The sequence below is a fragment of the Lepidothrix coronata genome, unplaced genomic scaffold, assembly GCF_001604755.1.
Source record: "Lepidothrix coronata isolate B3197 unplaced genomic scaffold, Lepidothrix_coronata-1.0 Scaffold26, whole genome shotgun sequence".
NCBI classification, from domain to species: domain Eukaryota; kingdom Metazoa; phylum Chordata; class Aves; order Passeriformes; family Pipridae; genus Lepidothrix; species Lepidothrix coronata.
In genome coordinates, this window is record NW_016690206.1 from 5,659,924 (window position 1) to 5,682,817 (window position 22,894).

Genomic DNA, 22,894 nt, shown 5'->3' on the forward strand with positions numbered 1-22,894 from the left:
GTGCACAGTGGAAGAAGGATAAGCAATGGACACAAACAGGATAATTCTAACTAGATACAAGGGAAACATTTTCATCATAAAAGTGGTGGTCATTCAGGTAGAGCAGATGCCTGAAGAATCTGTGGAATTTCTTCTCTTGGAGGTATTTTAAACTCAGCTGGACACTATCATGAGTAACCTGATCATAGTGTGGTAGGGTAAGAAGTTGGGTTAAATGGTCTTTGGAAGTCCCTCCCAACCTATGTTTTCCTGTGATCATATAGAAATGCTTAAGACAAACTTTATATTCTAAGGAAAACAGTCATGGTGGTAATTGTGCTGTAGGGTGTAGATTTACTTTAATTCTGTTGTAAAATTTATCTATATTTTACATATAGATATATTAAAGATATATTATTACATATCACAATTCTCTTGAGCAGAATGCATCTCTTTAACTCCTAGATACCTAGATAGCATGAAACCGTTATGACATTAAGGTCTGCTAAACTCTTCCAGAATGCTGACCATCTAGAAGCTAGTGTCTGTATAGAATATATTTGTTCAAATACCCTGTGGAGACAATATATCTATCTAGTCTTAAATGATGTTTTAAAAAAAAAAATTTCCAAGCAGCAGGCATAACAAGAAAGTAGGATGATAAAAAAAATCTAAAACACAGAGCCATAGATGAAAGTGTTAAACTAAAAACGAAAAAAACCACATGCAACATTGCAATAAAACAGAAACAGAAACAAAACCAAAAACAAACAAACAAAATAACACAGCAAAAAACTAAGCCAATGTCAAACACCTTCCTAGGCCTTTTGCAGCAGAAAGAGAAAAAGCCAAGGAGTATATTTTTCATGGAAATGAAAATTATTGCAGAATATTTATTCGCATATTTGAGCATAGTCCTCTAAGATCAGAATTAATCTTGATGTAGTTCAGCTAAAGGCCCTAAAGTTGCATCAAGGAACAATAGGTACATTCTTCCAGCACACCATCCAGTTGTTATTTTATTAATTTGTTCAGTCTGTTAAAAAAAGAAACAATCCTGACTCCTGAGCCTCCTCTAGTGTCCTAAAAATGAAAGCTAGTCATGTGTACTCAAATCAAAGCAAAGTAAAGCACAGAATCACTGATGAATCTTGGCAAGGAGGTATTCTTAAACCTACACCTTTTACTTCCTTCTTCTTAATTTTCATGGTGCAAAATGAAAATTTCCAGTTGCTTTCACATACCCATGTGTTTTCTTGTGGATTTGACTGGTAAAAGATGTAATAGCTCAGCCCTGCTTTTTCACAAATACTAGCAACAGTGTTTGAAAATACAAGAAGCAAACAAGCAGATGCCCCACTCCAGTTTTCTGTCTCTTAACAATTAGCTAGTTACGTTTATCTTGTTCATGTCCATGCATCAAAATTGAAGAAGCCAATTATTAATACAGTCAATAGTTATACCCAAGCCCATTTGGAAAGCTGATACTGCAGCATTTTAATGACACCCTATGTTTTTAGGCAATTATTTTAATGAATATTCTGTCTGATTTTGCTAAATACCATGCTCCAATATTTCCTTCATTTTTCATTACATACCTCATCAGTGTTTTGAATATTTCTTTTCCAGTAAGTTGTGTGTGCAATGCCAGCAGTATTGAATCAATACATCATTTTATGACCATACACTTTTTACAAGCAACTGTAAATCTACATTTTTTTTTTTTTAATGTATGACTTCAGTTGAAAAGCACTCAAATTTTCTTAGGTCAGCATTAAGTTATATATATATATATATATATATATATGTAATTCATAAGGAATCGACATGAAAATTATGTTCCTTGCATACTCACTTTTAGTCCTCGTAACAAAAGACAGAAAATATGAGACACTCTATTTCTTGGAAAATAAGGAGGGTTCACAGACTGCTATTCATTCTATGTAGTTTTGATTAATTCATTTGAATGAAGACTTATTTAAAAGCCATCAAAATTGATAAAAATACTTTTTTTTACATTCTTTAATTTCAGTTTTATACACCAAAACAGATGTCGGTTTGGACTCTTATGTGACTTATTTAAATATAACATTTTACTCATCTAGGAATTATAATTCTGCATTAATTTGAATTTAGAAGAAATTAACCCCCTCCCCAAACCCCAATTCCAACTAAGAAATAACATAATTATAGAGGTATTCTCCCTTGCTGTACGGTGGGGAAATCAATACAAATACTGCTGCAGTATTTTCAGCCAAACTAAAGCAGGAGTAACACCATGTAACACGTGTAATCAAACAGTCATAGTCGCATATTTCTTATGGCAAAGCTACAACTTTCCAAAGCAAGAATTTGAAGAGGTTTAAATAATTTTCCTTCACCCTATATGCTGATAATAATGAAACTAAATGTTTACTTTTAATCTACGTCCATGTAAAACCTGATTCCCTAAAGTCAGAGTTCCTAAGAAATAACAACTGTATCTTGTTTTTTCCCCCCAGGGAAAAGAAAGGAGGAAGAACAATATTCAACGGCAGCTTTAATATTGAAAGTCATGTGAACTGAAAATATTTCATGGTTAATGAAATGTGTAGTCAAGGTCAGAGTAATGATGTCTTTAGAGTTTTAACTGTGATGAATTTACTCTTCTTTGTCATCTCCTCCCAAAATTCAGAAACAGTCTCACATTACCTTGAAGTAGCAATGGTGTTACCCTTAAAACAAGAAACTCAAATGTTGTCTGTTCTGTCTGAATTTTAGGCCAGGTGGCCAAAAAGATAATGTGACAACTTTAGGAAAGTCATGTTTTTTGAGCTGATTCATTGACTCTTCCTTAAAAGCTGACAATGAACAATACCGAAAAAAAGAAAGTAGAGACAATATTTTTATGCTACACGGTGTCATATCAGAAAGAAGGTTCAGGTTCACAACTTTAAATCCTGATATGTCTGGGGAAGGGTGAGGTTTTAAACTTTAGGAAAGATTCTCAGACCCATGACAGAGTCATGATAACTTGCACCTCCCTCAGAGAGAAGTCGGGGTGACTAAGAAATGTCAAGCAGTTATAGTCTGTCTCGTTTATAAATTCTAAATCAGATGTTCTCTTTGAATATCTAATGCTTTCCAAAATCTGCTGGAATTTTTAAGTATACTTTATAAATTTTTAAGCACTTTGAAAAACTTTCCATGACAGCTGGAAAATAAAGAATCAGCCTTTGCTTATGATATTAAGGTAGCAATTTTCCATCAGAATAAATTCATCAGAATTTATATGAGGCAAGGAAATAAGTCTTCTCTGATACCTCTCAGCAAATTCAGATACAAAATTGATATTTATATAAGTATGGCTATTGGTTAAAATCATGTTTTCATATTTTGTTTCTCTTTTATTTCAAAAATGGCTTGCAAAAGATCATCAGATTTTCTCTCCAGGATAAAGTCTATTATTTGTTGCATTGTGTACTATCATGCCGTTCATTTCAATGAGTAATTTTTGGCTGAGTTTTGATGTTTTATTGCAGAATTAAATCTTTAATAGTGGAATAAGGAAAAGAAATAATGAGTAGCAAACTGTGTCTTTCCAACGTGGAATTTATGAAAGTTTGGAGACCTAATAGTAACATTCAACTTGAGAACACTAGGTGATTAAAGGTGGATCCAAACCAATGCATTAGTCAAGGTATGCAAATCAAGAGAAATGGATCTGAACAAATTGTTCTGCCATTTCTGTTGTTTACCAGTTATAAAATAAACAGAATAATGACCTAATATATGTGGTAAGCACGTCTCTTATTGTAACTGAGAACTGAAAATGAAAAAAATGCCACAACTCTTATCAGAGTTTATATGAAAAAGACTGGTTGATCTATTACATCTTGGTAGATAATGATAAATTCAGTAACCACTGTGAGCTTTCTTCTGCAAACTTGTCATCACCCACATTGCTCCTACTTTGTAACAGTGTAAAGCCAGTCCATTTGTTTCCATAGCTTTTTCCCCAGCCTATTGCAATGAACACAAATCATTAAAGTCAAGTTTTTCTGAGAACTTTCAATGTCTTTATTCCATTTTCCCCTCTCTATCCCTTGCTTTTCTTTTGTTATTTGATGGGAAATTACATATTTACTGAGGTTGTATTCCTAGAATTTCTGTGTTTAGGAGAGCAAAAATGGTAGCAATATACACTGGAGTAATGAAGCCCATATTTATTGCTAAGGAGGTAAAAGAGAGGAAGGGCATGAGCATGAAATGTTCTGATATGTTTGTGGCAACTACAATCTACTCTGCAGTGTGGTCATCTACCCCACTAAAAGAGCTCATGAAAATGTAGTCAGACAGATACTGGATTGGAAGGAAGGGGTAAGGAATAAGCTACCCCAGGCAAAATATTTTCACTTAAATATCAACACAAAATTTAAAATAGAATAGACTATTTCAGTTGAAAAGGACCTACACTGGACATCTAGTCTTTTGCATATGCAGCAAATGCAACCTCTCCACTCAAAAGGAGATCAAGTCACTTTAAAGTGAGTATGTAAGTAAAAACGGTACATTTTCCTTTGTTTAGCTCTCAACAGAAAATGAATTTGGTTTCTGGCTGGGCGATCAGTAGTAGACACCCACCACACCTCCTTTGTTTTCCATCCCCCTAATCCTCACCCAGAGGATCTCAACCCCATCATCACTAACTGTAAAGGCTGTGTAATCAAACCTCTCCGTTAACTATGGTGTGATACCTCCACCTCACCTGCCCTGCCTATCCCTCCTGAACAGCCCGTAGCCCTCCATCTCAGCATTCCAATTGTGGGACTCATTCCATGAAGTCTCGCTAATGCCAATGATATTATAGCTCTGGAAGCTCACCAATGCTTACAATTCATCCTGTATGTTTCTCATGGTGCATATGTTGGTGTACAAGTATTTCAGATATGGTCCTGAGCCCTCTGTGCTCCCAGAAGCAGTGTGAATGTTCCCAGTGGCATTGACACCCCCGGGCAATGCAATGGCAGCCCTTGGCCTACCTACTGTAATCCTCAGTATCTAGCTTAAAGCCCACTCGATCAGCCCTGACAGCTTATGCCCAAAGATCCATTTTACTCACCAGGACAGGTGGATCCTGTCAAACTCCAGGCATAACTTATCCTTTGAAGTCTCTTCGCTGGTTTAAAAATCCAACGTTTTGGTGGAGATAAATATAACATCAGCCACCATAGTAATGGATGATGACGACTTTGGCTTCCTCATACAAAGGTAATACTTCAGCAGATAGGACTGTTATAGCTGGAAAAGATAGGCAATGATGCTTTTCATTTCAGATGATATGCTGGGCTGAGACAGTGTTAACAGCCTTTTGCATTTGACAAAGTAAGGAAATTACGCTACATTATCTAAGTAAAACTACATTTTCTGTAGTTATGAAATCCTGTCACCTGCAGAGATACATGCTATTTGCACTGTCTTAAAGTGCTGTCCAAACTTTGGGCTTTTCATGGTGGAGAGGACAGATTATTAAATAATTAGATTTTGCAAATATTCTTGTATGTGAACTGAAAGATAGGAGCCATCCTCGCATTGCCCATTTACAGGAAAGGTCAGCTGAAGTTTGCATCTGGTGTTTGAGTAGTGCTTGGCATTCTTTTCTTACCCTCTCTCTGCTCCATAAATCATCACACACAGAAAGGTCAGGAACAGAGAGAAGGTAAGATACCAGCTAAACAAGGAGTAAAAAGTTCCTCTCCTTCTGGAAATCATCAGAGCTGAAAGGGAATTTCTAGAATCCTTTTGGGATAGGAAAGAAGACCTGAGTAGTTGAAATGTTTGGATTACACACTGTACAATTCAACTGCTTGGATTCAGCTCATACCCTTGAATAAATAAAGGAATTAACTTTGTGTAAATCTGTCCAAAGCCAGAGAATAGTTGCAGCTAGCATTTTTTTCTTTTAATCTGTGCTTATTTCTACTTACAGTGTGTGGTTTTTCCATTCCCACACTCTTTTCCTTTGTCCAATCTAACTTTTACTTCTGTTCTTGAATATGGGAAAGGACAGAGGAGAACTAAAAAGAGGACAGTTTTTGCCATTTTTTAACCTCTAAATTTTATATCACATAGCAACAGGCTGCCTTCAGAAAAAAAAAATGGTAAAGAAAAAGAGATTTTCTTTGTTTGTCTCCCTACTTGTTTTGGTTAGATATTTCAGATTACTGAAAATTTTACTAAATAATGTTTTGGACAGTTTGAAGCTGAAGCTGATACCAAACTCAGGATAATTTCACTGAAGCTATGAGCCTGAAACATTTTGCTCGTACAAAGTGGTTGGCTTCCTATATATTTTTGTAGTGTTGTGTGAAATTTGGCATATTTCCTGACCTTTTACAGACATTTGTACAGTTCTATGAATAATACCAAAGTTGTCAAACAAGAGCAACTTTAAAGAAATTATTATGTCTAATTCATGCTTATTTGAAAAAAAAAGGATGAGCTGTCTTACATGCACAGCCTTTTCACAGTGACTTTTATGGGCAATCTAGCTCATATCCAGCAAATACCAGTGTAACCTTGACTAGATCTTCATAAGCTTAAGTACAGGGACTTGCAGTTCTTGATCATTCCATTCATGGTTTTATACCTTTTTGTCGTGAAATACCCTTAGCCCTGCTCAAGGAATTTATGTGGTAAAGGAAGAAAACATTTTTAACCTGGCTAGACTGTGTCTGATGGTAAGGTTGGGAGTAATGAAAGACATCTCTCTGTTTATATCACTACGACAAATGCCCTACCTTATTGTTTTGGAAAAAATCCTGGTGAGAAGCCCAGGATGACTTTTATTTGCAAATATGGCAGAAAATTGTTTTTTCTTCCATACCACTTACAATAATTATAAAATAATATGAATGTTTATTAACATCATCCCTTTTTTTTGACTTTAACAAAATACTTACTGTTACTTCAGAATATAAATAGCCTACAAGAGTACAAATTTGGAACCTGTTACATTGAGTATTGAACAAATATGCAATGTGAAGAGAACACTGAAAATACAGAAAACAAATGTTTCTAATATAAAATTTTAAGACCTTCTTTCCAGAATGAGACCTGCAGAGTTGTTCACACAGAACTTGTCCAATTGTGTATGTTCTTACAGAGACCATGCATGCAAATTAAGTACTTGGAATGTATACATGCCCAGGTTGGTAAAATATGTTGACATGTTCTAGATAAGTTTAAAATTGGTACTGATGAATGCAGATTTTTTCAGAAGATTTAATTGACTTTGTAAGTTATGTTCCCTGACCTTCTCCCTAGAAGGACTTCCTTAAAGAACAGCAGAGGCTTGTGAAGAAACAAGGTTTAATTAGAACATAACCCAGAATACTTAAATTCTTACATTGAGAGAACTCATAAAGAGTAGCTGAGGCAGGGCAAAAAATCTGAAAAGGAAAACTTACAAACCACTCTTTTCCTTCCTCAAAGTCAGGTTCTTACTTTCAGACTTAATAACAAACATTTCCAGATTACAACAAACTTTCTCAGTGCTCTCTACTCCCAGAAAAAAGCTTTTTCATCCCCTCCAAGATGCAGCTGTGATCCCCTTGCCAAGGTCCTTGTCCGTAAGAACCAGGCTCCTAGGTCCTAGATGAGATTATTTCTTCTTAACACTCCTCGAAGCCAGAACGTCCTATCCCAGAGGGGCATTTGCCTTCCCTCTCATTGTCCGCAACACCTCTTCTTCCCTCCTATCAATACTCTGTTGGGAACAAACTGAGAATAAAGAAATAAATCCACTAACACCTTCCACTGTAGACACAAACATATTAAGAAAAGTATTTCCTTACTTCCTTCTGGAACATTAACTCAGGAGACTGATTTAATGTGTGCAGTTTAACTTAGGCAAGCAACTCTTTCTTAAAGGCATGTGAAAACCAAACTCAAGTGAACTTTCCCTTGTAGGCAGTCTTCTTTAACAGGCTGACAAAAAGTTAACATACTTAGCGAATATCATGACAAAATTACGTTTGACACTGTTATTTATACTACGTCTTAAGTGAGGAAGAATTCTGGTTCTGTAACAACATTCAGCCAGAGGAGCAAATCTACTAATACTTTCTTTCAAGCACCTTCTTCTTCCTCTCAAGCAAAACAGTTGCAGAGGCGCTGAAGTAGTCACAGCGCTGGTCTGGGGATTTTCTGTTTGTTGGTTGGTTTGTTCGTTTCACTGGCAAGAAATTATTTATCTGCTAAGCTATACTGCAGAATTTAAAGCAGTTCAAAAATTTTAGAGAAGCACAGATGCCAGTGCTGTGGGGCAAATATAGTGATTATCAGATACTCAGCTAAATGATTGAGGGTATATTAAACAGCCATTTGGCTAAAAAAAAAAAAATCCAAATTATAGTATTTATATTTTGCTGGAGAAATTAGAAGCAGCTAAAGATAAAAGTTGGAGAGAAGACTTGCAGTTCCTACGTTCAACACTGTTTTTAAATTTTCCCCTTTTAAAGCTGTAAAATATGAGAAAATGATAAACCTAATCCCTTCAATCAGTAAAGTGTGTGTGATTGAATTTCTTGGGGGGGGAAAGAAGATGCAACAATTAGGCAACTCATTTTAACCTCTTAAGCTAAGATCATTTATGCAAAGCCATTGCCTGAAATGAATTTTCAAGGCTGACTATTTGAAGATTAGCACTAGTTAAAAAATGACAGAGCCTTTGCTGCACAGAGCACAAGTGATGATACAAATAAAGGCAGGAAAAACTCAGAGCATTCAAAGACATTTTAAACCAAAACAGAGGAAACAACAGCTTGAAAGGATGGAAGTGCATTTTAATGAGTATTGCACTTTTTCTTTTTTTTCTTTTACAGTTCAGTGTCTTACTCTTCCCATGCTGTTGATGACAGACCATAAAGCCATCTCAGAAGTATGGCACAGCTCACAGTAGCCTGATTTGAAACCCTAAGCTTCATAAGGGCTAAGACTGAATCAATAAATCGATCACCCCCTTCTGGTTTCTTTGTACACTCACATACCTTGCTACAAATAAAGATCTAGTATGGGAGAAAATGTTCTCTTTTCCATTTCATTACCTCATTTGTTCCAGGTGGTACAGGTAAACTATTACACAATTGACAATCTCCTACACTTTTGCATGGTAAAAAGGACACTATGTTAACGCACACATACTTGTACAGACCCGATTTCATCTCTGTGACTTTGTCATGGCAGGGCTCCTCCAAGATCCGCTTTGTCAAATGAAGGGATAATTAGGAAATAACAGTGGCATTGTTTATACAGATCAGTGGTATTTTCTTATACATTTTAGAGGGGAATTCAACCAAGTTCCCCTTCAGAACAATATGAAAATTGTTGGGTTTATAGTAGGCTCCCTTCAAACACAGTGGAATTACAATTAAAGAAATTTTGAATGCTAAATTTCATTTTTTTAATTAATTTTATTTACTTACTTTAAAATATATTCTTGAAAATATAAGAAAATATTATTGTTTGGTTTAGGTTTGGTTTTTGCATTTTAAAATAGAGAAGACAAATTAATGACTGTTCTATTCATGCTATTTCTCTTTGATCTTCTACTTTAACTTCTTGTAGCAAAAAAAAACCAGAAAAAAAAACACTAGGGTGTTCCCAAGGGGTACAAAAGCTTGAAAAGAAGCAACAACACCTTGGTAATAAAAAAATTTCAAAGGACCATATTTCAAGTTGTGGGAGTGCAAGGAACATCATTTCTTATATAAAATGCACATCACCTCTTGTGAACAGTAGCTCAGGAGACTGCATATGTCCTTCATAGGAATTATCTAGCAGATACAAATGAAGGCAGTTTTGATAACTAACCTAATAAATTCCAAAGAGTAAGGGTGGGCTGTTCAAGCTGACATTTTAAGATTTCTTGACAAAGGGTAATGAGTAAAAGAAGGAGGAATGTCAGTTTTGCTACAGAAAGAAACTTAATTTCCTTAGTTTGGATGAATTCCAAGCAAAGCTAAAGCATTTTTACAATCCTTCTATTTCTTACACAAAGCAAACAGTTTTCTTCTGTTTACTTAGTCACACTGAGATGAGAAAAAATCCAGAGGCTTACAAGACAACAGCTGTCTGCTTTTCAAATACTGGTTCAACTCTTTGATGAAGGGTAGTGTTGTTTTCTTTCTGTGCATTGCAGGTTAAAATGAATCAGGCTGTTAGCAGGACATAATTTTTCTAGGAATGGTGCTTTTGATTTGAATTAAAAGGTACATAAAAATGCATAGTTAATTTATTTTTACCATTTCCCAAATACTTTGCTATTTAGTCTAAATCAGGGCATTAGTCAATATGATTCTTCAAAATTATAAGTAATTAAGAGTCAGTTTATGTCAGGGTAAGGTCTCTTTTAATTTCCCATCTTCATATATTTTAAAGACCTGATGCTCTGAATCATTACTTTCATCATTTGTCATATACACACAAGTGTGTAGTCCTGATACAGATGATCTTAATTCACGCCAGAATTTCCAGTTACTTCATTAAGATTACGTGATCAATTAAGAGCTACTTACATAAATAGGGCTTATAAGACCAGCTTGTGTCACTGTTATTCACCTCCCTGTTTCTTCCTTCTACACTCTTTGTCTTCCTTATCCACAAGAAATTCCGTCTCAGTCAGCATAGAAGTGTTCTTTGCAGCACTGTTTACTCATCTCTACAGCCTAGGTGTGAGGCAGAGCTATGAGGGTGATAGAACACTAGCACAGCTTACCTGGAAAAGTTGTGGATGCCTCATCCGTGGGAGTGTTCAAGGCCAGGTTTATGGGGCTTTGAGCAAGCTGGTCTAGTGAGAGGTGTCCCTGTACTCAGAGGAGGGGTTGGAACTAGATGAGCTTTAAGGTCCCTTCCGAGCAAAACCATTCTGATTCTGTGATTCTGATTTGTGCAGCTCAGGACCTGTGCAACAGTAAGCTTAAATGAGACTATCCTGTCATTTGCATGGAATATAGTACTTAATCCCTCCAAAAATTAGGTGAAGAGAGACCAACCAACCTGTCCAAACTAGACCAGGCCTGTGACCTTACAGAAAATCTTATGTATAACCATTCAAATGATAGCTTGAAGTATGGAAGTAACTATGCAGCTCTAACAAACCTTACTGCCAAAGAGACTAGGCACCCAACATACAGACCTACTACTTTACGATTTCTCTGGGGTTTTCTGGAAAAACAATGTCAATAGGGCAGTGCATATCCCATACTTACCCCCTCCTCTGCTGCAATGAAAGACTATCCTCAGCTGAGTTGCTGTGGACACTTTGTATCTCAAAGGTTGGTGTTAGTAGATATTTTTGTTGTAGTAAGAGTAGGGGTGACAGGTGGGGTAAAGTTTGCAATAGCAGAGTTTGGAAGTACTATCATTCTGTATTGACCTGTATAACAGATGCACCATTCAACTGTAAGAAATGACAGTATCAAATATATATACTTATATATACACTAACCTACATAGATATTGGCATATATATTGATGGTATAAATTCAAGGAAGGTGCTTGTACTACACAAAATCCCATAAATGAGAAGTTAGGTAAAAAATACTGCATTTAGTTCTTTGTACGATTCATCAACAACTGATTTTTTTGTTGGGGAATGGTGAATCTGAGCCAGTCACTTGTACACTTAGGAAGGCTATATGAATTTGAGCTGGTGCTAGGAATTGTATTTTTGGAGAATATGGACACTGAAGTTCAGCAACCATGATTTTTTTCACATTAAATGAAGAGAAAAAGTAAATCACAGTTCAGATTCAGCAGTCTCCTCAGGAAGTCTGTTGATGACATCCTCAGAACACATACACCCCTTTTTTGTAGACCAGCAGGTGTGAAGGACATGTTGTAGAGCTCACTTATAGAGCATTTATACCTAAAACTGCTGGGTAGACTGGATTGATGTGAAGAAAAAGACTTTCTGTGCTCTTCTAATATCATTATCTTTTCTGATTAGGTTATCATGCAAATATTATCAAAGACTCACAGCTTATCTGTAGTATTGACATTCCCAACACTGACATTCTCAGGTCAATATACTAAAATTATAATACACTTCTTGTGAGTTAAGAATAAAATTAGCATACTTTTTATACATAAACCCTCAAAAACAACAACAAAAAAAAAGATATAAAACCTAACCTTCAAAAAAGCACTACGTGAAAGCAAGTCCTTGGATAACAGGTATCTTTACACACCTGCAAATAATTGGAGATACCAAGCCTCTTGCAAAAGAGGGAGAAGTCTTTGGATATGTATGAGACTATTGGAAGGCAGGAAGAATGCAAGGGGAAAACAAGCATTATTTGATGAGGGGAAGCTTTTAGACATATTGCTTCTGAAGAAGTTCTTTTTCAGTATATGAGATGACTGACTGTGTACACAAGGAAAGCAGTGGCTACTGTTTATCTTGTGTTAGGGCACCTAGTCTGTCCCTTTTGGCACTGCACTGGGTCCAACAACCAGGGAATCAAATTGCGCACATGGGGTACAGTCAGTATAGGTTTGCTGCCCTACTGCTGGTCACACCGATAAGGTGCAGGGCTCTTCAATGGTTCATCAGGGTCTTGAGTGCAATGGGATCTGCAATGTTTTCCTTCATCTCTCCTCTCAAGGCTTTGGCTGCCAGTGCTCAAGGCCAACTCTGATTTAATGCAGCTGTGGAATCTTGGATCAGATTGCTGGGAAAGATCTGGATGACAACTTTGAAAGAAGCAAGGTTTTTGCCTCCCATTGTTTGGAGCAGCATTGAGGGTTTCTTGCCCAAGCTGTATTGTCAATATATCTGTGCCTGATCATGTACCCTGTTCATCTTGATCCTGACCCACAGTCCTGACTTTCCAGCTTGATCTCAGATCTGGCTTGTCACCATGGACATATCTGGACACTTGGCTGGTTATCATCCCTAGTTCTGCTTTGCTATTCTTGTTGAGGTTCTGTGAGACTGCCTTTGTCTCAACTCCCAGTTCTCCTTCCTATCTGCAACAGAACTATCCTTGCTTCTCTTTAACATCACTCTAAGACAGCCCAAGCAAATGGGGCTTTTCAATATTCTCTGGGTTTTTTTCCTTTTTCTAAACAAACAACCCGTCCTTTTTACTCTTTCTTTGCTTAAATGGTTTTGCAGGTTTTTCAACCTTATATGGTAATTTTGGTCTTAGACATTGACCCCGGTAAACCTGAGCTTCCCTGTCTTTTGACATCTTCCACCCAGAAGGAGTCATAGAGTCATAGAATGTTTGGGGATTTTAAAGATCAGCTAGTTACAACCCTGCTGCCATGAACAGGGGTACCTTCAGCTAGATCGGGTAGCTTAAAGCCCCATTCAACCTGGCCTTTAACATTTCCAGAGATGGGATATCCACAACTTCCCTAGGTAACCTGCGTCAGTACCTTGCCGCCTTCACAGTAAGGAATTTCTTCCTAATATTTAATCTAAAGCTGGTATTCTTTTTCACCATTCATAATGTATTGTAATTTCTCACATTCATTCTTATTTGTTTAGCTTCAAATTGTGGTACACAAACCCCTTTCCCATTTTTTTGGGTTTGCAGTGCCCAACGGTTTCTCACATTTCTATCTTACTCATTGGATTTGGGGCTGGAGCTGGTTCCCTGCCTGTATAACTTGCTTAAGAAATGGTTTTAACATAGCCTTTCACCATGTACTTAGAGTCAAGTTTGTGAGATATAAGATGGGTTGAAAACTCACTGTATCCCTGTGCTCAAACTGTGGTGATCAACCATGGAAAATTTGACAGACATCTGGTTATTTATTGTTACTCTCTCCGGTAGATACTGAGGGCACTTCTGTTTAATGGTTTTTTTAGTTAATGACTGGATGATGGAATACATTACACTCCACACATTTCCAGCCAATACCAAACTGTCTAATCATCAGAGAGCAGAGCTGGAATGAGGATGTAAGTAAGGTGGAAAAATAGCCTGATAGGAACCTCAGGAATATCAAATGGAATTGCCAAGATCTCCACTTGGGAAGGAACAACCCTGTGTACCAGCAGAGACTATGGACCAAGTAGCTGGAAAAGAAGCTTTGTAGAAAATGTCCATAAACCTACATTGTCTATGAGCCATCAATAGACAGTTGCAGCAAAGCAGACCAACAGCGTTCTGATCTGCTTCAGATCCTTCCACTCTGCTCGGCTCTGGTGAGACACTTCTGGAGTGTTACGTCCATTTCTTGGCTACCCAGTAGAAAAGAGATATGGACATAACTAGACAATGACCACAAAGACAGTCAGGAGACAGGCTGAAGCACATGACACATGAGGAGAATCTGAGGTAGAAAAAGCTGTAGAGGATCTTATTGCTGGCTTCTACTACATAGGGGAGAGTGTAGTGAAACCAAGATGGAATCTTCTCAGAGGTACACAATAGAAGGATGAGAGGCAACAGGCACAGGCTGAGACATGGTAAATTTTGAATAAGTGCAAGAAAAATATTTTAGACTGCGATAGTGGTTAGACACTGCAAGAGGTGCCCAGAGAGGCAGTGGTATTTCTATATTTGAAGATAATAAAACTTCACTAAACATGACTCCTCTGACTGGACCTTATCTGAATAGTGGGGATTGGACCAGAAAATCTCTAGTGGTTCTTCCAACCTGTATGTTTGCATGTGTTTGTATGTCTAACTAAAGGCTACAGACAGATGTATGTTTTTGAGTAACTGGTATCTCACCCAAGTGAGCCAGAATCTTACATTTCTTTGATACATTTTTTTTGTGTAGGGTTAATTTGAAACATAAAGGCCTTCATTCTGATTATCCTAGCAGTATGAAATTTTAGCAAAATATTGATTATAATAATATGTACATGGATGTAAACATCTGGTATATTCCATTGTAACATAGAGTATTATATCTTAATCATTAAGTACTAAAACTTGAGCCTGCAAATATTTATGCACTTGTATAATTTGTAGTCTTCCAGTTTATCACTTTAATAATAACCTTACAAAAAACATGCTTCTTTTTTTTTTTTCAGTCTGAAGTTAGTAGTTTCTTAATTGCCAAGTATTTTCAGCAGGACAGTACTTAAGCAGAATGATGGCAGTGCATACATTGGCTTATGTGTAGTTCAATACCATTGCTTAACAGATGTCTGATTTAATTATAGGCACCTCATACACATTTTCATTGGTGTCATGAACCTACCTCTATGTATCAGGATTTCTAAGCAACATTGCAACCAACTAATACAGTAGAATCACAAAAAAGACCTGTTTTTTCCTACACTCTCCTTTCCTTTCCCCTTACAGCTCTGAAAAGCAGTAACACAATAACATGCCTTTCCCTGTCAGCTACTAATATGTCCATCCTTGCTAAGTAATAAGTTATACTTCAGTAGCTATTCTACTACTTCTGATCAAGTAATATTTGATATTCTGAGACACTTCAGGAAAATAACAGAGGGATGTGTTTCTGTAGGCATAGAGTACAATCAAGAGAGAACTACTAAGAGAGTTTTCACTACCAGAGAAAAAGAAACTACTCATTACTCAGGAAAAAACCCACGCTGATACTGCAAAGATGGTGAAGGCTGAGAGGTGGAAAGCAAATAATTTAAAGTCCATTTTATTCAGTTCTCCTGTAAAAGCAGATTGAGAGCCAGAGCATCATGTAAATCACAGTGTTTTAATGAAAATGTAGAAAGGAAAAAATAAACCAGAATAAATATCAGCAAATGTTTATCTAATAAGAGAACTAGAATTTGTTATATCTATAGTATTTGGGAGCAAGAATTGTGAAGCCCAGAATTCAGATGGCATGAGAATATGGCTGGTTCTTTTCCCTCCTATCCTGTATCCTCTTATTTAATTCTTCTTGTACCCATAGAATCATAGAATATCCTGAGTTGGAAGGGACCCACAGGGATCATCAAGTAGTCTGCAAAGAAGAGGGATGTTAATTGGATAAAGTGACTGCAGCATGAGATAATAAAAGGCTAAAATGCAGCATGGTGCCTTGTATGAGGATTTCAAAGGGACTGCCACTATCTAAAATGAGTATGTGAGACTATGGTTCACAAGTATTGGAAAATAAAATGCTAATGCTGCAGTCTACAGCTCTACAGTGTCAACCTGATTTTTGGGGGTGTTGGGTTCTCAGAAGACATTGCCACTTCAACTAATTTCAGGTACAGTGAGTGGAAACTACACGTAGCTGAAAAAACAAATGACACAAAACCATGTAATTTAAAAATAAAAGGACAGACAGTCAAGTAAAGGTGTTTACTGTGTAATATCTGCTACAAACTCTCTATGTGAGTCATGCAATTTAACACAGATTCCCTGTTAAAAGAAACAAAGAAAAAAACAACCCCCCCAAAAAACAAACCAAACCAAACCAAACAAACAAAAAACCACACACACAAATACTTTCCTCTGCTGTGTCTGTTCCACTATTTGTCCACATGAATGTGAGCTCTGCCAATCCAAGACTATTTTATGTATTCATTCCAAGTGCTATAAATGAGTTCTTGATTTTATTTTAAAAGACCTTTACACATCAGTCAAGGAAGACCACAACTCATTATTTGCTTTACCAGCACTTATAACACAGTAGTGATAATAAGTGTTGTATACTTCAAAATTCTAAGGGAAGTTGCACCAAAATGAAGCATTTATTAGAAGTCAGACAAGGATATACATTTAGCCAGAAGTATCAGGAAAGGTAAAAGTTTGCTTATACCTTATCCCTAAATTACAAATGGATGTACAGATTTAGTCCTCTTTTACTTTAGTGTTTCAAGGTTGTAGAAATGTGTTTACATGTTCACTTAGACCACTGGCTTAAAATAAAACAACATAAAAAATGGTGTCTTGCGTGCGATACCAATCAACCAGGAATTTGCTTAATTGAATTTTTAGGTCAGACCCTTCTTCCACTCAAGTCAATTCCCAATTGATCACGCTAAAGTGGGGAAGGGAGCAGAGGGAAACTTTCACATTCAGAGTTATGTGGAGACGTTTTCTCTCAGATTAAACTGGGACTCAAAAGTGGCTATTTATATGCATGAGACCAACACAAAGTGCATATTCTGCCTCAGGATTAAAGCATTTAGTTTTTCAAGAGGGAACAGTTCATTGATCAATGCTTTATGCCCACATTTCTCATTTTGATAGAGCTTTGCCCATGAACTCTCATTAGATGTCCTGATTCCAGCTTAAAACTTCAATTTGATTTCAACTCCAGCAGTAAGATGTCTTGAAGGAAAGAGATTGTTCCATATATTCACCTAAATACAAGTCAAAGCTAGGTATATATCAACAGCATTTCATCATCAATAATATGTGCCACCAAAATGAATTGATGCTGAGGGCTGCAATTTCTAATCTCTTGGTATGTTTGCAATTAATTGCATGTACAGTTAAGTGTATCTTAGTTTATTTACTAAGGCAACTTTGCTAAAGCAAGTAATTTTACTGCTAAACACGGACATCAGAAAAGTTGTACCCATTAACATGACTAGTTTCACATGTCTAATATATGACCTCATAGTTAACCAGTCTGCAAATTTAATGTCATGGTACAACTGCTTTACACTGACTATTTGATATAAGCCAGATTAAAAGGTTGACTTCAGAAGATTCCCTCCCAAAGTATTTCATTTTCCTTATCATCTTCTGCCATAGCAATACAAAATGGCATTTCCAGTAATTTTTTTCTTCAAAACCAAATAAACAAACAAAAGGAAACATAAAGAACTCATTGGTTGCAAAGTTCCAAAACAGTTAAAAGGTTTTTCATCAGACGACACTTGATTTAGTGGCAATTCTTACATAGATCTGAATTAACTCCTTTCATTGTACGCCCTTTTAACAAGTTCCTGCCAAATCCGATGTGAATAAGTTGTAGAGTTGTGGTTCAGGAACAAATTCACACTCATTATTTTCATGAGTTACAGTACATGTCATTTCACCCTTCAGAAGATGTGTATTTAGACTACTTACAGAACACATTCTAGTCTAAATCCCAAATCTCTCACTAATAAACACTAAAATATGCTTAATGTACCCAATATGTATCTTTCTGCAGTTAGAGGCTCCCTGCCATATTCTAAAAGTACTGAACCTGTTCCCAAGTAATACTTTCAATTCTGCAGTGAATCACTATCATATTCTGCAGCTAATCCATGAGGTGCTTCGACTTTGGTACCTGAGAGCCACAACATTTCACAGACACCAGCTCTGAAATCACTCTGACTTAAGGTATTAATCTTGATTTGTTTTATTATAAAGCACAGTGTTAGAAGTAAGCTACCTTTGAAGTTTTACAGAAGGTTAAATAGTGTAAATAGATCTGTATTTTTAGGACAACAGCACTACATCATCAGAAACAATTCTGACAAATAAAAAGCTATTAGTCTACCAAAACTGTAATGAGATCATGATTAATAAACCCCTCTGAAAGGTCTGCATCAAAGTCAAGGCTTTTCTGTGATAAATGTAAACATTCAGACCTTACTTTGCCAAAAGCTGTGTGTTCCAGTTATCCAGCTCTACTGATTGATTTGTTCATTAGACTAATACATAATTTATCACCTTGAAAAGGACAATTCATTATACAGATAGCATGAACAAGTAACTTTAAACAGCCAAATCTTTAGAAGAATTAGCAGTGCTAACAGTGCCATGAAGCCTGTTTTTGATGCAGAATTCAGACCAGCATAAAAACAATTAAATTGCTATAAAAATAGATCATTTCAGATAACTTCTAAGTAATGTGAATTCACAATGGAGATCTATCAGAAATCTCACGTTACCAAATCTCCTTAGGTCCTTTTAACTACACTCTGCTAGATATTATGATAAGCTTACAAGCAGCTTTCTTAAAAATAGGCATAGAAATACAGTACAGTTTGTAATATACCCCATTTTCTATATTAGGGAAGAAGTCTGTAAGATTTGCAGTGCTGGTTATTTTATTCTATGATTTGTTCTCCAAAGTGCCTATGGGATTTTGCCTAGAAACAAGTGATAGAAAAAAATCATATAGAAATCAGGCAGAGTGAGTAATTTCTCCAAGTAGGAAAATATCATTGCAGGAACTAAACTGTAACTCATTCCAGAGAATTGCTTATGCATTGAAAGTTAAAATACATGGAGATAAGGACAGTTGTATCATGGCAACACATCAGGACATAAAGTAGGCACCATTATTCATCATACTTTCCCCTAATAGGAACACAAAGAATTATCATTATATCAATTTTATGGCTTTTTTATTTTATTTTAAACCTTTAAATGGATGTAATACTCTCTTTTTTGAAGAAGAAAAAACACATACAAATGAACATCTTTGTAATTAAATGTGTTACATAGGTTTATGAAAAAGGATTGTTCAACTTCATTCATAAAATTGATGGCAACACAATCTAAAGTCATTTAGCCAAGTTTTCTCCCTCAACAATGCACAAGGAGAGATGTTTTGTATTTCCTTTTTTTTTTTTCTACATTATTTTATTTTTTTTTTCTACATTATTTTATTTTATTTTCCCAGGCAACAAAAGTGCACTAAATCTTATGCACTCTACTGCAAGAGAGGGAACTGGGAGCATTTAGGGAATGATCTGCTGTGTTTCATCCACTGTGACAGTCCATGTTTATTTGGGAGTTGGTATCTACAACAGCAAGCATATCACCAGTCTTGGAATACCATCCTGCTCCTTGAAGTCTAGTTCAAAATAACAAGCAAGACACGTTTTCTGTCATCCCTTAGACAGAAGGGACTACTTCATGAGCCTAACAGGTATTTCCTTGAAGAAATTTCTCTATACAGCATTATATTGCATTCCACATTGCAACACCTGTGACTGTGATAATCAAAGATTATATCAGGTTCTTTGAGCCCCCTGATTTGTTTCTTTTTTTTCTTCCTTTTTTTCCCCCAGAATCATGGATCTGGTTTGGGGAAGCACGGCATGATGAATACTGCTTTTTCTACTTTGTCTGTCATTATCCTAGAATTTGATCTGCAGTTTCAAGTGCAGTGTATTCCTTTCCTTTGCTGTAGTAGAAGCTGATGAGCTAGTTGTTGCATACTCAAAGCTGTGGTAGGATAACTCAAAAGTAGGATATTTCATACAGAGTCAATACTGCCATTTATATGACTTTTACCTTCATTCAGGAAGACTCATAAATGAAATGCCTCAAAAGAAGATGCTGCAGCAGCATGATTTGCACAGTAGCCAGAAAAACACTGCCAGGAGAGAGCTAGAGAAGCCAGGTGATAGCAGAGAAGCTGATAGTCTTCAGATCCAATGGAAACTTCAACTTCACAGGAGTGAATCCCTGTCTTTTAGTACAGGGCTAGGTAACATATCTGGTGGAATTATTCGAGAAACTTTATAACACAGAGAACCAATTTTTTCCAAAACTAAGGCTAAGACAATTCCTCCTCTTATGTATCCTTATGGAAAATATGGCCTCCAGGAATAATGCATCCCATTTGCTTGTGAGGGTCTTCATTGACTTTATGAATGTCAATTGGTAGATATCATGCGCTAGGCAGGATCTTATAAGAAAAAGACAAACATATTTAGTGGCAATATTGAAAAAAAGAACCAAAACAAACAACTATTGTATGACATTAGGTTGAATTTCCTCTGATGTGCTTTAATTAACTAAACAGAAGAATTAACATTTTTCCCATTATAACAAAACACTTCATGAAGCTGTTTGCTAGGTGGATGTACTACATCAACAAATGTCTTTCATAGTGTTTTATTTCCATATACTACTTCTTAGTTATTAAATATATATAGAGAGAGAACCTTATATCCAAGGGATGTGACTATGGAATGAGCAGAATGAATTAAACTCCAAACAAAGGTTTCCTCCAAATAATCTACAGAGCAAGCGATAACCAACAAGAAATAGGATACGAGTTGATAAGAAGAAAGCTTGCTTATTGATTTTTTTCCTCTACCCCAATTAGGTTAGGTAGATTCTATTCTTCTGCTCACTTAAATAGATATGAATGTGAACTCTCTGAGGTATTCCTGAGAAGTTTTTAGTAAAAATGTTTCCATATCATTGCACTAAGAGGATTTGGAGGTAGCTGTCAGCTGTGGGTATATAAATTAAATGGAAGATTATTGATGTATTTGAAAAAAACAACAGCAACAACAACAAAAAAACCAAACACATTTTTTCCTCAAACTTTAGCTTTCCAAAATAGTTCAGTGATGTAAAAACAACACTCTATTTCATATTGTATAGCCCCATATCTATGACAGCATGACTGTAACTCTACAAAGTAAAAGTTATTTGGCTTTAGAGTGATCCACATATTATGTTCACAGTATCTTATCAGCACAACAAGTATCTGAAAATTTGTCTGTCTCTCCATGAGAGATCGGGTTTTCTTGATGAATTTGTGAACTTGTCCCTGAACCCAAGTGGGCAGCTATCCATGACAAAATTATTATAGCCACATCTGGAAACAGGAAAACCTGATCAATGAGGCCCTGATCCTAGAGGGAATGGTGGAGGAGCATGAAGTACTTTTTACTGTTTGGAAAATTTCTACAGAATGGAATTTTAATTTCCTTCTGTGGTGAGGAAGCTCAACAAAAGCTAGATTTCTTGGTGAAAATAGCACAAACTGATGCCCCAAGAAGTACCCCGATATCAAATTACTTCATAGTGAGAAAAGATGAGTCACTGTTTCTGCGTGCAATATGATAGGCACTTCAGATGCCCCTGAACAGCAGAAAGAGGCAAAATACTCCTCTTAGCCACACCAATGTGTGTGTGAAGGCAGCTCTGAGACCTCGCTTGGGCTGGTTTGGCTGTAAATGAGAGAAGATGGCAAAGTAGGGAAGGCAGATCAGTGAGAGCCCATCATGGTCGAAAAGATAGAGGTTACCGGGTCAGCAATGATTGCTTTGTGCAATAAGGTAGACAGTGGAGGTGGCAGAGTGTTCTCCAGAGTCCCTCAGAGTCATGGTATTAGGAATATAAATTAGGGAGGAAGAAAAAGGTCTGAAAACTGTCCTTGGTTGGGACTGAAAGGAAAATACCACAGTGAAAGGCAATAAGGGCCCTTGAAAAAGGAAAGGGCAACATTTTAGAAGTGTGCTCATGGGAACTTTGCCACTAGAATGTAAGAGAAACTTCACTAGATCAAATTAACCCCTTAAGTTCCACAGGGAAGAGGGCAGGCTGGGTGGGAACAGCTAATAATCTGCTGAATTGCTCTGAGAAAGCACTGCAACTGGTAGTTTCGTAGAAATTTCATGAAGCATAAAGGGAAAAGGGAGGATAAGAAGAATCAGTTTAGGGAACACCTACCCTGACCACTAATCTACCAGTTTCCTCAATTTTACATCACTGCATCGCCTCCTCTGAGGTGCCCCTCCACTCTTCTGTGGTCAGGCTGTAGAGGTGGCCGAAACACCATCATAACATACACTGGCATTTGCTTTTCTGTGCAATGAGTATTGAACCAAAAGAATGTCTCTTCAGTTCCACTCTGTAATATCTTTTAATAACCTAATAATAACAACGATGTGACAGCAATAGTTGTAGTGTTTACTACTTTCATGGACAGAACAGTTAACTACAGTAATCTGATGGTCCTTACAAACTGTACTGTTTGTACAGTTTGCAACAGCCAGCTGTCATGTCATCATTTCACTGGTGCCAGCTGTGCAACTCTCATATCTTAAAATACTTACATACTTGCATACTTAACATCCACTTACACAGGCCAATGCATGCTCTATGTTTTTTATTTAGCAGGAATTTTTAACATCAAGAATAAAGGGAATTATTTTCCTTTGGTTTGGGTCAGACTTTGGTTCTTGAAAAAAGGCTCTATGTTAATTCTGCATGCTTGCTAAATTAATTCTGAAAGC